This window comes from Podarcis melisellensis (assembly GCF_964234715.1).
Source record: "Podarcis melisellensis genome assembly, chromosome: 11".
NCBI classification, from domain to species: domain Eukaryota; kingdom Metazoa; phylum Chordata; class Lepidosauria; order Squamata; family Lacertidae; genus Podarcis; species Podarcis melisellensis.
The window spans coordinates 5,168,367-5,182,535 of NC_138543.1; the positions used below are offsets into that span (position 1 = coordinate 5,168,367).

Here is a 14,169-nt window from a genome sequence, read left to right on the forward strand (position 1 = left end):
GTTTGTAGAGAGGTTTAGGGTACATATGCTCTGGCTGAGAGGGCCGTGGCCCTATCCCCAGGCACATTTTTGGGAGGGGGCGCAACCAGGCGTCCCCACAACCGGCTCTCACATGAGGCAGCTTCCTGGTACCGAGAGCCAGAGTATTATCTGCGTTTGTGATTCCCAGCAACTAGCGTTAAGAAGTATCCTGCCTCTCCTACTAACTTATCCAAAATGTATAGAACAAGCACCAATATTTGTTGAAAGTGTAGAGAAAAGGAGGGTACCTTTTATTATATGTGGTGGTCACGTAAGATAACAAAGTCTTTTTGGGAACTGATATATAAAGAATTGAAAAAAATGTTTAAAATAACATTTGTTAAAAAACCCCTAGAAGCATTTCCATTAGGAATTATAGGTTCCAATATCCCAAAAGACCAGAAAAGACTATTTATGTATGTGACAACAGCTGCAAGGATGCTACTAGCCCAAAGATGGAAAGAACCAACAGTTCCGACCAAGGAAGAATGACAAGCCAAATTGCTGGACTATGCTGAAATGGCAAAACTGACTGGGAATCAAGAAGATAATGACTTTAAAAAATAATGGGGGAAATTTATAACTTACTTAGGAGACCATTGTAAACAAATAAAAACGATAGCTGGACTTTAAAAACAACTTGTAAAGAAACAAAAAATATGGATAATTTATAGAGATGAAAACTGGAGAACGTAATGACATGTAGTTTTAGAAAAATTATGTTAAAGACCCATGCAGGGAATGGGGGGAAGTCATGAGATTCGGAGAATCTCATATATGGATATGGTAAAAGTTTTTTTCTTTTTATTAATTGGAATATGTTCTTGTAAAAGCCAATAAAAATATTTATATTAAAATAAAATAAAGGTGAGCTTTCACATAAAAAAGAAGTCGTATCCTGCCTCCAACAGTGGAGGTAGAACATAAACATAATGGCTAGTAGCCACAGATGAAATTTAATCCCTTTTTTCTGAATTTAAGCATGGTAGATTTCATCTTTGTGAGATGCATTTGAATGCCCATAGATCAGAGTATATATAGTCATACCTTTGGTTGAATGTGCTTCGGGTTGAGCATGTTTGAGTTGCGCTCCATGGCAACCCGGAAGTAATGGAGCGTGTTACTTCCGGGTTTTGCTGATCGTGCATGCGCGGACGCTCAAAGTGATGTCACAAGCATGCACGGAAGTGGCAAAACACGACTGTCACTTGTTACGTTCGCTTCAGGATGCAAACGGGGCACCGGAACAGATCCCGTTCACATCCCAGGCACCACTGTACTAACAAACTGGACCAATGCTTCCATACCCTGTAACAGATGCAGATAACCTCCAAGCAATATAGTGAGTTATCAGCTGTCCAACCTTGTAGCAAGTATGTGAAATGATGTCCTGGTCAGTGTGTGCTGTCAGGTCTTCTGCTGCTGAATTTCAGTGCAAACCCTAACTTTTTGTAGTATTCTTCAGAGATTGCTGTGTAATGTAGGCTGCATTGTACAGAAGCTGCTTGTTCAGGTGGAAATTGTGTGTGACACAGGTGATATAATCGTATAAGAAGGCTAAGAACCAAGACACTAAAGATCAGAGCATTACAGCTGGGAAAGGTGTAGACATGCAAAGTTTGAATAGCAGCCCAACCAATAAAGAAAACCCTAATAAGCATCATTTGTCCTTTGGAGAGAGATTGTTTTTTTCAAATTATAGTGTTTTAATTGTGGAACCTCAGCTTTTGGAATACTAAGGTGATCGTTGTGATTTCAAACTTCTTAAGTTGATTGTTTTGGCCAGATTTTACACATTTTGTCCATTGCCTCTATAATGCTGCAAAATGCAGGCATATGTTTTGAAATAAATTAATTTATATACGTAAGTATTTGATGTTGGGTGGGAAGGACCCTTTTAAAGACACACACAAAGGAAAGCATTCTAAAAAGTGAGATCAAATGTACTTGGAATATAAATACCACCCTGTTGTGAACTGCCAGGGTGCTTGGCTCATTTATTGAGCTGCATATTTGGCGTGGGGGTTTTGGGTTTTCAACTGCTCAAGACAGACTGCTTGGCCTCCAAAAGGCTTATGCAGCCAAACTTGTCAGGGTTTGGTAAAAGCCCAAATAGATAGAAAATAGCCCAGAATTACACGAATAAACGAAAACATGCAGACTGTTTCCAAAACCTATTAACTAGATCTAGAGACTTCCTGCCTGCCTGCCTGCCTGCCCATAGCTGGTCGCAATCCTTCAGCATATGTTCCAAAGATACCTTGCAAGAGACCATTGGCTCTTTGTAATGATGGAACCAGATTAGATAGATCAGATCTGCATGCATGCCTTGTTCACTTTCAAAGTTTGCTGATTTTTGGTGCTGTTGCACCAGGATCCTAGAATGACTTAAACTTTGCTAACTAAATCTAGTTTTTAGATTATTGATTTTGTTTATGATTGCTTGCTGCCATCTGGGCCTGAAGAGAGAGAAAAGCATAGCAAAGAATAGAGTCTTGGATAACAAGGTTTTGGGATGGGGTTACTGCATAACTTCATGTGACTGAAGAGTGTTTGCATATGCTGAGGAACAACCATTCTTCAGCCACCAGTTCATCTCCTTTTTGTCCTGTGGCCTAGCTTCTCTTATCCCAGTGCTGGTGGGGTAGGATTAAAAACCATGAGAATAATAATTTCCTGGATAAAGAGGAGATTTATGTCTTTGGGATGGCTAGAACTGTGCTATAGTGGTTCAGGTTTCAGACAAGGACTGGGAAGCAGTGGCATATTGTGGGTTGCCAGCACCCAGGGCAAGTTGCAGGGAGGGGAACAGATGGAGGACGCATACACACTCTACTGCCTAACAGTTTCTGCATCACCCAGGAGATTGCAGCTGCAGGGGTAAGAAAAGGAGAGTTGCTCCGTTGTCTGAAGAGGTCACTTCCTGGTTCGCATAGAAAAGCTGTTTTCAACGGAGCCCAGCGATGGAAGCACACAGCTATCTAAGGCAGCACCGTGTATTGAAATTATGCGCCCCTAAGAATTTTTTGCCTGGGGCAACTGCCCCGGGCCCCCCCTTCCCATGCTATGCTACTGCTGGGGAGACCCTGGTTCATATCCTTACCCAGTCGTGTAGATCACTGGTTACTGTGGATGACATGATATTTCCCAGTATTACCTGCCTCCCAGGGTTATAGTGAAGATAAAATAGTGAACATGGTTCCTCTTCCTTCTATCTTGTTCTCTTTGGAGCAAAAGTGATTTATATTTGGTATATGTATATATGTTGAGCTGGAACCAGCTTTGCCCTTCACAAACGGAAGGGCTCTTTTTGCTGAAATCCAGCAGAGGCTCCCACTGAAGGAAGGGATGGGGGGACTTTTCTCCTGTTCCTCCTGATGCCCCCAGAGCAACTCCCTTGCACTGGACACGGTTCTGCTCATGGGTAGTCTGGCTCCATAACCAATAAGCAAGGCAATGCTGTAAATGCATAAATAATAATTATTTTTCTAGTGAACATGTCAAAACCTTAGAATACATTGTTATGTAGCTGATTGGGGGGGAGGATGTTTCATGTTGTTGTTTTTTAAAAGCAACACAAATGTACAACAATGTTTAAATATATGAAAAAATGAATTATACTTGGACTCTGTGTTAGGCTGTATCATTTTAAGAAATGGAAATGGCCTGTCTTCTCTGGGTCATCACTGGTGTGTTTTTATGCAAGGGGAATGCTTTTTCGTGTTAAGGAAGGAAGCGGTAGACACGTCAGTATTTATTAACATTTTTGACAAAGTATGGCAGCACAGGCTATCCTTTTTAGGTTTTGGCATGAACAATCGCCCTTTTATTGGGCCATTAATGCTCTTTCGGAACATCGTGCTGCATCCGCAGGCAATAATTTAGCAGCTGTTTATCAGAGGCTTTCATAAAGCCCTGAATAGTCTTCTAACATCCAGTCACCCTAACATCAGCGTTTTAGAATCCATGCCTGTTTTTAAATGGGAGATCTGTGAATGTGGTTGCTCAGGGATGCGTGACCCACATAACCTATAAATTTGATTGGAAGTTACATTGCTGGCATAGGCTGATGGATAGCAGATTAGAACCCTGATTAACCATGTGATTCGCAGGCTGGGAATATATTGTCTAAGCAAGATTCATCAGATGCAATCAGAATTTCAAGTGGTCAGATGAAATTCAAATGTGCCGTGTGGTTTCTCTCCCCCCCCCTCGCTTTGTGCTTTTCTTCGTAGGTTGCCTTCTTTCTCTTGCCCCCCCCTCCTCATTTCCAGTGCTGAAAAATACTTCTTTGATGAATCTGCTCCTCACCCTAAAGCTGTCTGACTGTTGTTCATCAGAAAGCAGGTCGCAGTTCAGTGAGCAGAAGAAAAGATTTTAATAGAAGCTGTGCCAAGGGCTGTAATGCATCATTTTAGGGCCCTAATTACATTACAATGACAAATATCAATGGTGACAACAGCAATAACCTACATCCTTTAATGGCTGTGCTGGAAAAGGAGTTTGGGCTCTGTGCCATTAGATTAGACTCGGTTTCAAAACAGAGGCCATTAGAAGTGTGTGTCCACAGTATTATTGGCCGATAACTGAAGCCCACTGGAAAGCCTTGTAAATAAATGCCTCTCTAAAGCATGGCCCCATGGGACAAAAGAAGCAAAATTAGAGGACCATGGAAGCAGCAGTGTTTCCGAGGCAACTTTAGCTTTCAAAGTGAAGAATTGGCTACTTAATTTTGTGAAATCCTGCTTCTCCCCCTCGCTTGGTCTCTTTCTCTGCTTCCTCTTGCCAATTAGGGGGATCATAAAAACTCTATTGGCAAAAGCATCTGAATGAAGAAAAAGAGCATCTTAAGCGAAAGTAGCTTCCTTAAATGTTTTGCAATATGGATTTTTTTTTTAAAAAAAAAGAATGAATAAATCAATGCAACTACTTTGTATACAGAGTTGAGCAAATGCTGGCAAGAAATTGTGTCATTCATATTAACCTAGTTGGGGGCCAGGGAGAAATATTCCAGATCTGGTGTAGCCAATGTGGCACCCGCCATATGAGAGACAACACATCCCATCATCCGAGGGATGATTGTATGTACAGATAATTACAATAAAAACATATTCTAGGTCTTAAAGCTCTATATTATGGTATTTAGTGCAATGGTGGCTTGAAAGCAACTAATGCAGTTGATGCAGGAACATTCCCAGTAAGTGTTACTGGGTGCAAGTGTAGCACAAAATTTAATTTCTGGCACAAAGGAGGTGGAACCAATAAATAGGCCTTTAGTCATGGGCAAGTCCCTGTGCATAGGAAGATACTTGAGAGCCATGAAAACTACATGTGGCTCACTTCATCATTGTCTCGTTTGTGGCTTGAAAACCTGTACAGTGGTACCTCGGGTTAAGTACTTCATTCGTTCCAAAGGTCCGTACTTAACCTGAAACTGTTCTTAACCTGAAGCACCACTTTAGCTAATGGGGCCTCCTGCTGCTGCCGTGCTGCCGGAGCACGATTTCTGTTCTCATCCTGAAGCAAAGTTCTTAACCTGAAGCACTATTTCTGGGTTAGCAGAGTCTAACCTGAAGCGTATGTAACCCGAGGTACCACTGTACTGTACTGTACTAACTTCCCACACCCAAGACATACAATGGGAGGTTGTTGCTAGTGGTAGGCAGAGTTATTGAAAAAATTACAGTGAGACCCAGGAGAGGTTGCCAACCAACTAAAGGAAACCCCCAGGATTGGCTTTGCTTTGCTTGCTTGCTTTCTGGCCAGTTTCCAGGACAGCGCGGAGCAAGGCCCTTTTCTCTGCTCCCTGCCACTTTTGTGTCTGTGTGTATCATGGATGAATAGATGGCTTGTGCTGTCAAACACCACTGGTGCTCCATACTTGGGCCCACTGTGGGCTCTGCCCTTTGGCTGTACCCCTGGGCCTGCCACCTGTCCCGGCTGGCTTTGTGCCCATGGCCCAGTATTTTATTAAATACTGGTTTTTTTACGTTAAAAAGAAGGAGGTTTTATTTCAAGAGCTGGCAGCCCCAGGGGTGTGCATCTCCACCCACCGCTCACTGCCTCTGGATATATTGTCCTTCCTGTCTTAAAAATACAAACAGATGTAAAAATTCAGTCCCGAGTCAGTAGAATCTGCCACTGGCTGCAAAGGGGAACGTGTAGCAAACGCTTGGCATGTAAAAGGACTTGTTTGGAATTTTCGCCCGAGAGTTGAAGGCATGTTGCAACTGAGAATTGCCTTTATGTGTGATTACAGTACAACCAAACATCGCTTACCAGAAAGCCGTAGTTGTGTGCGGCGATTCTGTCATCTGCTTTAATGGGATGTGAAGAAACGATTGAAGAATGGTTTCAACAAGCCTGTGACCAAGAATAATTTGTATACCACTAATAATACCTTTGCACGGATAGTACACACAGAACAAAATGAAGGTTTCTGCTGTGCCCGGAGAGTTGTATAATCCTTTTGCTACACTTTTATAGTATAACGATGCCAGAGCATCTGGGTTTCAGGGTTTTTTTGTTTTGTTCCTGGGGTGAGGCTCATATTTTCAGGGAGGGGAAATTACCTTGCGTTCTCCCTTTGTATTATTCTCATCCTCCTCATAATTACCTGGTTTAGCAGGTGGCAGGTTACAGCAGGTTTGGGGTGAACACATAGAGCAACCCGCTTATTTGCAATAAACTTTTATTTGATGGTTAAGATAAATCTTTGGCTTTGAGGGAAAGATTTACACAGGCTTCTGGGTGGCCAGCCCTAAGTATTGTAAAAACAATGAGTCAGCCACCCTGCATAATCACGAGAATTTTGAGAATAAAATAAAGCTTAGTTGCCGTTTTCATTATCTAACTTTCAGTGTTCTGTAGTGCTTCTGTCTGCATTTCTCCCACTCACCTAGGAGACACGTAGGTTTTTCCTAAGGCCTGCCTAAGAACCACATTATCTTTTACTTCAAAGCTGTCATGTTTGTAGGTGATCTAAAATCTACAGCAGGGTTGGGAAGCCTCTGGCCCTTCAGACGATGTTGGATTATAGCTCTCATCTTCCCTTAGCGTTGGCCATGCTGATGATGGGAGTTGGAGTACAACAACACCTGGAAGGTTGAAGATCCTCGATCGCTGGACTTGGAGTCTCTACTTTTATGATATTTTATATCTTTGCACAGCATAACAAAACCAGCTTCTGGTGTCACCAGATGGTTATTACCATCATGAGAAAGTGGTATTTTTAAATTTTATTTATGCCTTACTGGCAAAATGCATTTTGCTTGGAGCTACCAGGAACTTCAGATGGCTCCAAATAGGGCAACAAGACTATAAATGGGGACTGGACGATTTGACCATATTATGCCAGTGCTCTGTCATCTGTTCTGACCTCAACTTCATTTTTTGACCCTATTCAATGTGCTGGCATTAACATTAAAAACTTGAAGTGGCTTGGGGCCAAGTTACCTGAAGAATCACACCTGTTCTGACACTAAATTATGCTATAGCCTCCCCCCCCCCAGGTGTGCTGGATGGCTAATAGGGAGAGAGGGTTTTTTTTTAGCAGTGGCACTCCAGCTGTGGAATTCCCCCTCCCCACAATAGAACTTCCTTTAGCCTATGCTGGACTGTCTAGCTTTATTATTTTATTTACTTGTTTGGTAGATTTAGCTTGCAGTGTAAGCCACCCACAGAACCTAATGCTGTTGGGCTCCCTATGAGCATTGTGAATTAAATGAATAAACGTTTTGCCCAGTGCAAATTGTGGATAGCAAGTGCATCCTCCCCTGAATCCCTTCTGGGTTTTTTTTTCGTTTTTTTTGGAGGGTTCCTTAGTCTCTTTTGAAGGTTTGTCACCAACATCATTTCTTGTATGGTCAGTTATAGGAACAAAATTTTGCTTAGCCAAAATGTGAGGCCTTCAAAATACACAGTACAAGCACCCAGATGCCCTGGCATCGTGGAAGCAGAAGTAGACTTTTGTACAAATGAGTGTACCAAGTTTATTGTTGTCAGTATCTTGAAGTGTGTGTATTCTTTTTTTTAATTGGTTTTATTTGACTGTAGCTGTAAAGGTGCTCAGAATCATGTGCCCATGGTACTCCTCAGGGAGACTTCCATACAGGTACTGACCAGGCCTGCACAAAATTATCTTCATGATAGCCATTCTCTACACCCATACTGGATTTAAATTTTATATTGGAACCTTTAGTGGGGAAAACATAGCTAGTCTAGCCTAAAGGGGAATATCAAATTAGCCTTGAATTTAGATTCTGATGAAATGTCAGTAGTAACTTTATTGAGAACTGTACCTCTATTTTCTTTTATCCCAGCTGGTCCAATAAGTCGATAATGATTTGCAATTAAAGGTGCACTTAAAAAAATGGGTCAGTCAAACAATGTTTTCTTTACGTAACGCCTACTATCTGTTATAACTTGTTATTACTGTGGTCATCTTCTCCTAGTGGTTATAGATCTTAAAGATGTTGCAACTTCTACACAATGGAATAATGGTGAGCATTATGAGACCTACAGTTCTGCTGGTAGGCTGCATTTAAAAAGGGTGATTGTGGAGTTGCAGCATAAATTAAGAACATTCATTTAGTGGCTCTAAACATGTTATTATCTCAACATGCTCTGTTTGTTTTCTTAATTTTTTCTTCTTCTTGACCTTGGCCAACTTCTGTTCCTTTCACACATCTTCTTTTAGCTCAAGGGAAACCATATCTCAATGTTTTCCAGGAAGATGGCCTTAAATCCTTGTTTTCTTCTGTATGTTTCCATCTGATCTTTTATCCTTGCGGAAGGTACTGTCTTAACAAGTGCATGAAACCGGATTTTCCAGCCTAGGATCATGAAAGAGCTGGTAGTTTGGGAGTGGCATAGACAACTGTAATTATAGCCGCAAAACGTTTCCATTACTCCTGCTTGTCATCAAGCAGAATATTATGAAAGTTTTCACTTTTTTCAGGATGCTGATTTCAGGCGAAAACCTTGTAGGTGATGGCAGCACAGAAAATCTGGAAAGAAGTGCAAACAACAACAACAACAATTTTATTATTTGTACCCCACCCATCTGGCTGGGTTTCCCCAGCCACTCTGGGCTGCTTACAACATATCTAAAAACATAATAACAAAAGCAGAGGAGCAAAATAAGGAGCATATCATGAAAATCTGATAAGTTATTTGGACCAGGTTGTGAGGGGAGAGTGCAGCCAACAGTAGAATGAAAGCAATGGGAAGCAGAGTGAGAAGGAATCTTGTTTTTTAAAATAAAATAGTTCAGTAGTTATTATTCAAGAAAATAGTTCACCAGCCAGGACTGCTGGATGAGAGAGAATGCTTTCCCCATCTTCGAGAAGTTTTCAACGTCTGCTGAAGTCATATATGTTTTATCTGGGGACCAAAGAGATGATTGGACAGTTTGTATTATATACAGAAGTACACTTCTGTACTACTGCTATTTTGTAATTCAACTGTGAGTTGGATAATTTTATGATTTTAGTATTGGTTTTATGTTATACTTTACTGTATCCTTTCCATTCAATCCTGAGAACTTGGGTTGAAGGGGTGGTATACATAGATATAGATGATATAGATATAGATACAGATATAGATATAGATATAGAGAAGCACACACACAAACACACATACACAGTGGTACCTCTGGATGCGAATGGGATCCAGTCTCTACAGTTAAAGTTACTGCTCATCCAGTGAGGGCAGGGCTATTGCACAAGGACCCTTTGAATTGTGCTGTAGGGTAGAGCTTAACAATCTGGTCTTCTTGAGCAGATGTGTAGACTGCTCACTTTGAGCATTATTGTCAAGCGAGACTGCTGCCACTGGCGTGATCAAAATTCTAGCTTAACTAGTATAATTCTGTGTTTGTAACTTTGCACACATGTGCATATTGGAGTGTGCAAGAATGTGAATTGTGCTTGCAAATAGAACTTTTGGTGCTCCCTTCCAAGCAAATTCAAATTTTCCATGTACTAAGGGCTACATAGGGAGGGTATTATAGCTCAGTGGAGGAGGACAAATTGTGATGCCAAAGATCCCGGGTTCAATTCTTGGCATCTACAGTTAAAAGGTTCAGGTTGCAAGAAATATGAAAGAATCTTTGTCTTGAGACCCTGGAGAGTTGCTCCTGTTCAGAGTAGTCAACACGGCTCTAAAGGGAAAAATAGTCTGATCCTGCAGTTTTGTAATGAAAAAAGCAACTTTGCATTTCCTGGTTTTCGGCGACGTTGTTGGGGTTTCCTTAGTAAGGATCTTTCAGGAACAATGGCTTCTTCTGGTCACTCTGTATTCTTTTCTGTGTTAGACAGGTTTTTGAAGTATTTGCCTTTTAAAAGATTGCATAGTCAGAAGGTCGAAAGGGTTGCTGATGAAAGAAGGAAACCTAAATTAGACAAGTATGAGTGTATCTGTCCTTCGGGTAATGACTTTGCATGAAAGAGCATTTTGTCACTGAATGTAATGACAAACTGACCCAAAGTAGAATGCAATTTTAAAATCTCCCTTTAGAGGTGGCCTGTCTTCCTTCCTTCTATTAAAGCAAAGCACGTAGAGTCGATTACAGAACAGAAGGGGCTGAATGTGCGCCATGCGAGCGATTGGATCATATTTTGAGAACAGAAAGCGCTCAGTTTCATGTTGAGCTGCTCTGTTTTTATTCTGTGTTAACTAGCTAAAACGTTTTGTTCACAGATCTGCTGGTATAAATTGTGGTGTTTAGGCGACACTTTATGCTCAGCAAAAACCTGTTGATGCTTCCAAAGTACAGTAACAAATTCAAGAACTCAATGGGAGAGGAGGGTCCAGCACCCTTCACCACGTCCCCCCTTTAAGGGATTTACAGTATTTATGCAGTTAGAGATATGCAGCAGTGTTGACGCTCTTTGTTTTCAAAAAGTCAGGGTGGGGGTGTTGAACCCATGTCCCAGTTGCTCAGTACCTCTGAGACTTGTGGCACAGTCCCAAGTCAGAAGGATTGAATCTCAACCCACCCTTTCATGAGTGGACAATGTTCCCACTTATGAAGAATGCTCCCCCCCCACACACACTTCCCTTCCCACTGCATCTCTCTTTGGCACATCCCATTTCATTCTGGAGGGTCCCTTGACCCTCAGGAGCGGCTTTTTGGAGGGCTGCATCAAGGAGTAGAGGGTGGGAAAGTTCTGTTTGAACTTCTTTGTATCCAGGTGAGAGCCAGCGTGGTGTAGTGGTTAAGAGCAGTGTACTCGTAATCTGGTGAACTGGGTTCGCTTCCCTGCTCCTCCACATGCAGCTGCTGGGTCACCTTGGGCTAGTCACACTTCTTTGAAGTCTCTCAGCCCCACTCACCTCACAGAGTGTTTGTTTTGGGAGGGAGGGAGGGAAAGGAGATTGGTGGCCGCTTTGAGACTCCGTCGGGTAGTGATAAAGCGGGATATCAAATCCAAACTACTACTACTACTACTACTACTACTACTACTACTACTACTACTCTTCTTCTTCTTCTTCTTCTTCTTCTTCTTCTTCTTCTTCTTCTTCTTCTTCTTCTTCTTCATTTGCTGTGGCAGGTGTCTTTGGCCCTCCAGATGTTACTGACTATCATCAGTCTCATTGGCCAATGACTAGGAATGAGGGGAGTTGTAGTTCAGCATCATCTGGAGGGCCAAAGGTTCCCTGCACCTGTGCTATGGGACGAGCCTTTGTAGAATAGAATAGAATAGAATAGAATAGAATAGAATAGAATAGAATAGAATAGATACTTGACTTTATTTGCGTAGCCGACAGGCCATAGCATCAAAGGACAAACACCGACAAAAATACATTACGAATATAGTTACACAAATGCCTGTCATCAGAATGTGTTGTAATCTGGTGAAGTGCCTGGAGAAGCTCATGTAACAATATACAGTATTATTCTTTAAACTACAATGGACTGATGCATCTGCCTCTGAACAAAAAGCAAGCTGAAGGGACTCTTATTTCAGGACAATATAGGACCAAGGGTCCTACTCCATCCTGCTCCATCCTTTGATGGGCTGCCGAGCTAGGGGTGTGAGTCCTGTTCAGCGAGGGATGCTGGTATGTGGACCGAGGTTCATGGGTCTGCTTTTATTAATGGTGAAGTTGGAAGTCTGCGGGAACAAGCCCTTGATCAAATCCACACTATTTACAGATCCCTAAGGGATGCCAGTTCACATGACCCTCGAGCTGATGTTAACTGCTTGAAATTCCTGTGCATTTTGGTTTCTTGCCATGGCCAGTTGCTTGTATGTGGTCACTACCATGTGCAGGGTTTAGGTCTTTTGTGCACCGCTACAAACACAACATCTCTCTCTCTCTCTGTGTAATTATGTCGAAGTTATAGTCCTGTGTGAAAGGACATGTATGCAGGAATGTCAAGCAAGTATCACAGCAGTTGTGTGGAGTGGCCCAGATAACAGGGCTCATTTCAGAGGCATTGGATTGGGGGCTTTAGCAACCTTGCTGTGTTTTTGCAAGCAGGGTGGTCCAGGGTGTGGTGGGGCTAATGTTCACCCTGTGCTTGAGGCTAGAGTTTATCAAAAAGCAAGCACCCACACATCATCACGTGTGCATCTTGTGCCCTGAAGCTCCCCACCAGGAGCAACACTTTTATTAAAGTCTTCCTGAGGCATTCAGATACCAATTCCTGCCTTCGTTCATTTTTAACTGGAGCTGTGCCCATGTAGGGGGTGTTTTTAAAAATGGAGGTGTTATCTGTGGGGTGTGCAAACGTTTTGCTTTTAATGGATTATTCTGATGCTAGTTGATCAATCAAATGAAAACTTTTAATCGTCCAGTAGTTGTTTGTAAATAAAGTGCTCACTTCAGTGTGAAACTTCACTTTTTTTAAAAAAAGCAAAACATACACTTGATCCCATATGCAGTTGAAAGATAAGAGTTTTGCTTTTCACTTGTTTTTTTTGGGGGGGTTGCAGGGGTGTGAGGAATCTTATTTAAGAAGGGGAAAGTGTGTGCCAATCTCAGAGGTTGTTTTTTATATTAAAAAAAACCTGCTTATTGTGCTACAAAAGGCTCCCGAAATCTTTCAAGAAAGTCCGATTCACCAATGGAAATTCAATTCTCTGTTCTGCATTGAAGCTCAAGCGCTTGCTATTATGAGGAGCTCTCGGAGCAGCAAGTGGTTATTGTTGACCGTTATTCGCTTCCTAATTGCTGAACTGGGTCTGCCACTGTTGTTCCTTACGTTTGATTTCCTTTTGGAAAGATGAATACAACCAAGGAATCCAGAGTTCACCTAGGTCTAAAACATGCACATGAGTGATGCAAGGTCCTCCAAATCTAACACGCCCCGTTGGACCATCCAGTACAATCCAGATGCTAGAATTGCACAGAGTTAGCTAAACCAGTACATCTCTATGCTTGGGTTGGCAGTGAGGTCCAGCCATAATCACAGGCAGCAGAAAGCACAAGAAGAGGTCTGGTGCATCAGACCAAAAGGCCCATCCAGGCCAGCATTCTGTTCCACCGTGATCAGCCAAGTGACTGTGGAAAACCCACAAGCAGGACGTGAGTGCAACAGCCCCCCTCCACTGTAGTAGTATTAAAGCACCGTTGTTTTGATTCTGGAGGGGGTATTCAGCCATCATGGCTAGAGGCTGCTGAAAGCCTTGCTCATTAATTTGTCTAATCTCGATTAAAGCTGTCCAAGTTGGTAGCCGTCACTGCGTCTTGTGGTTGTGAATTTAATCATCTTATGCGCTGCATGAAAAAGTACTTTTGTCTGTCCTGACTCTCCTGTCTTGCAGCATCACCTAAGGTTCTGTTATTGTATGGGAAGGAAAAAAGCTTCTTCCTATCCACTTCCATCAGTGTTAGGTTGTGAAGGTGAGGGGACAGAAGCTGCAATTATTTTTCATCCCATGTTTTAAGAGTTGCTTATTGGTTTCGAGGATATGCACAACCGCATGCTACTGTCCTCCTGTAGTAAGGCTATTTTGTTAGAAAAAGGGGGCAGCTCTATGTCTCAACCCACCAGAGGTTCCTGTTTTCCTGCTTATAGCTGCTTTGGTGCAGCACCTGAAGCCAGTCCAGAGGACTGAGCTGCCCATCTGTCAAAACAGCTGTTTTAAAATGTGTTTTGCTCTTTATTTGTGATCACAATGGTATGTTTGCAATATG

The 14,169-nt window shown here is 42.1% G+C and overlaps 1 protein-coding gene across 6 annotated transcripts in view; it reads left to right on the forward strand.

The window, feature by feature from the left end:
• The window catches only part of LOC309380518 (transducin-like enhancer protein 4), a 132,095-nt gene that overhangs the window by 24,552 nt on the left and 93,374 nt on the right, over positions 1-14,169 (forward strand). The gene's annotated exons all lie outside the window — the stretch shown is intronic.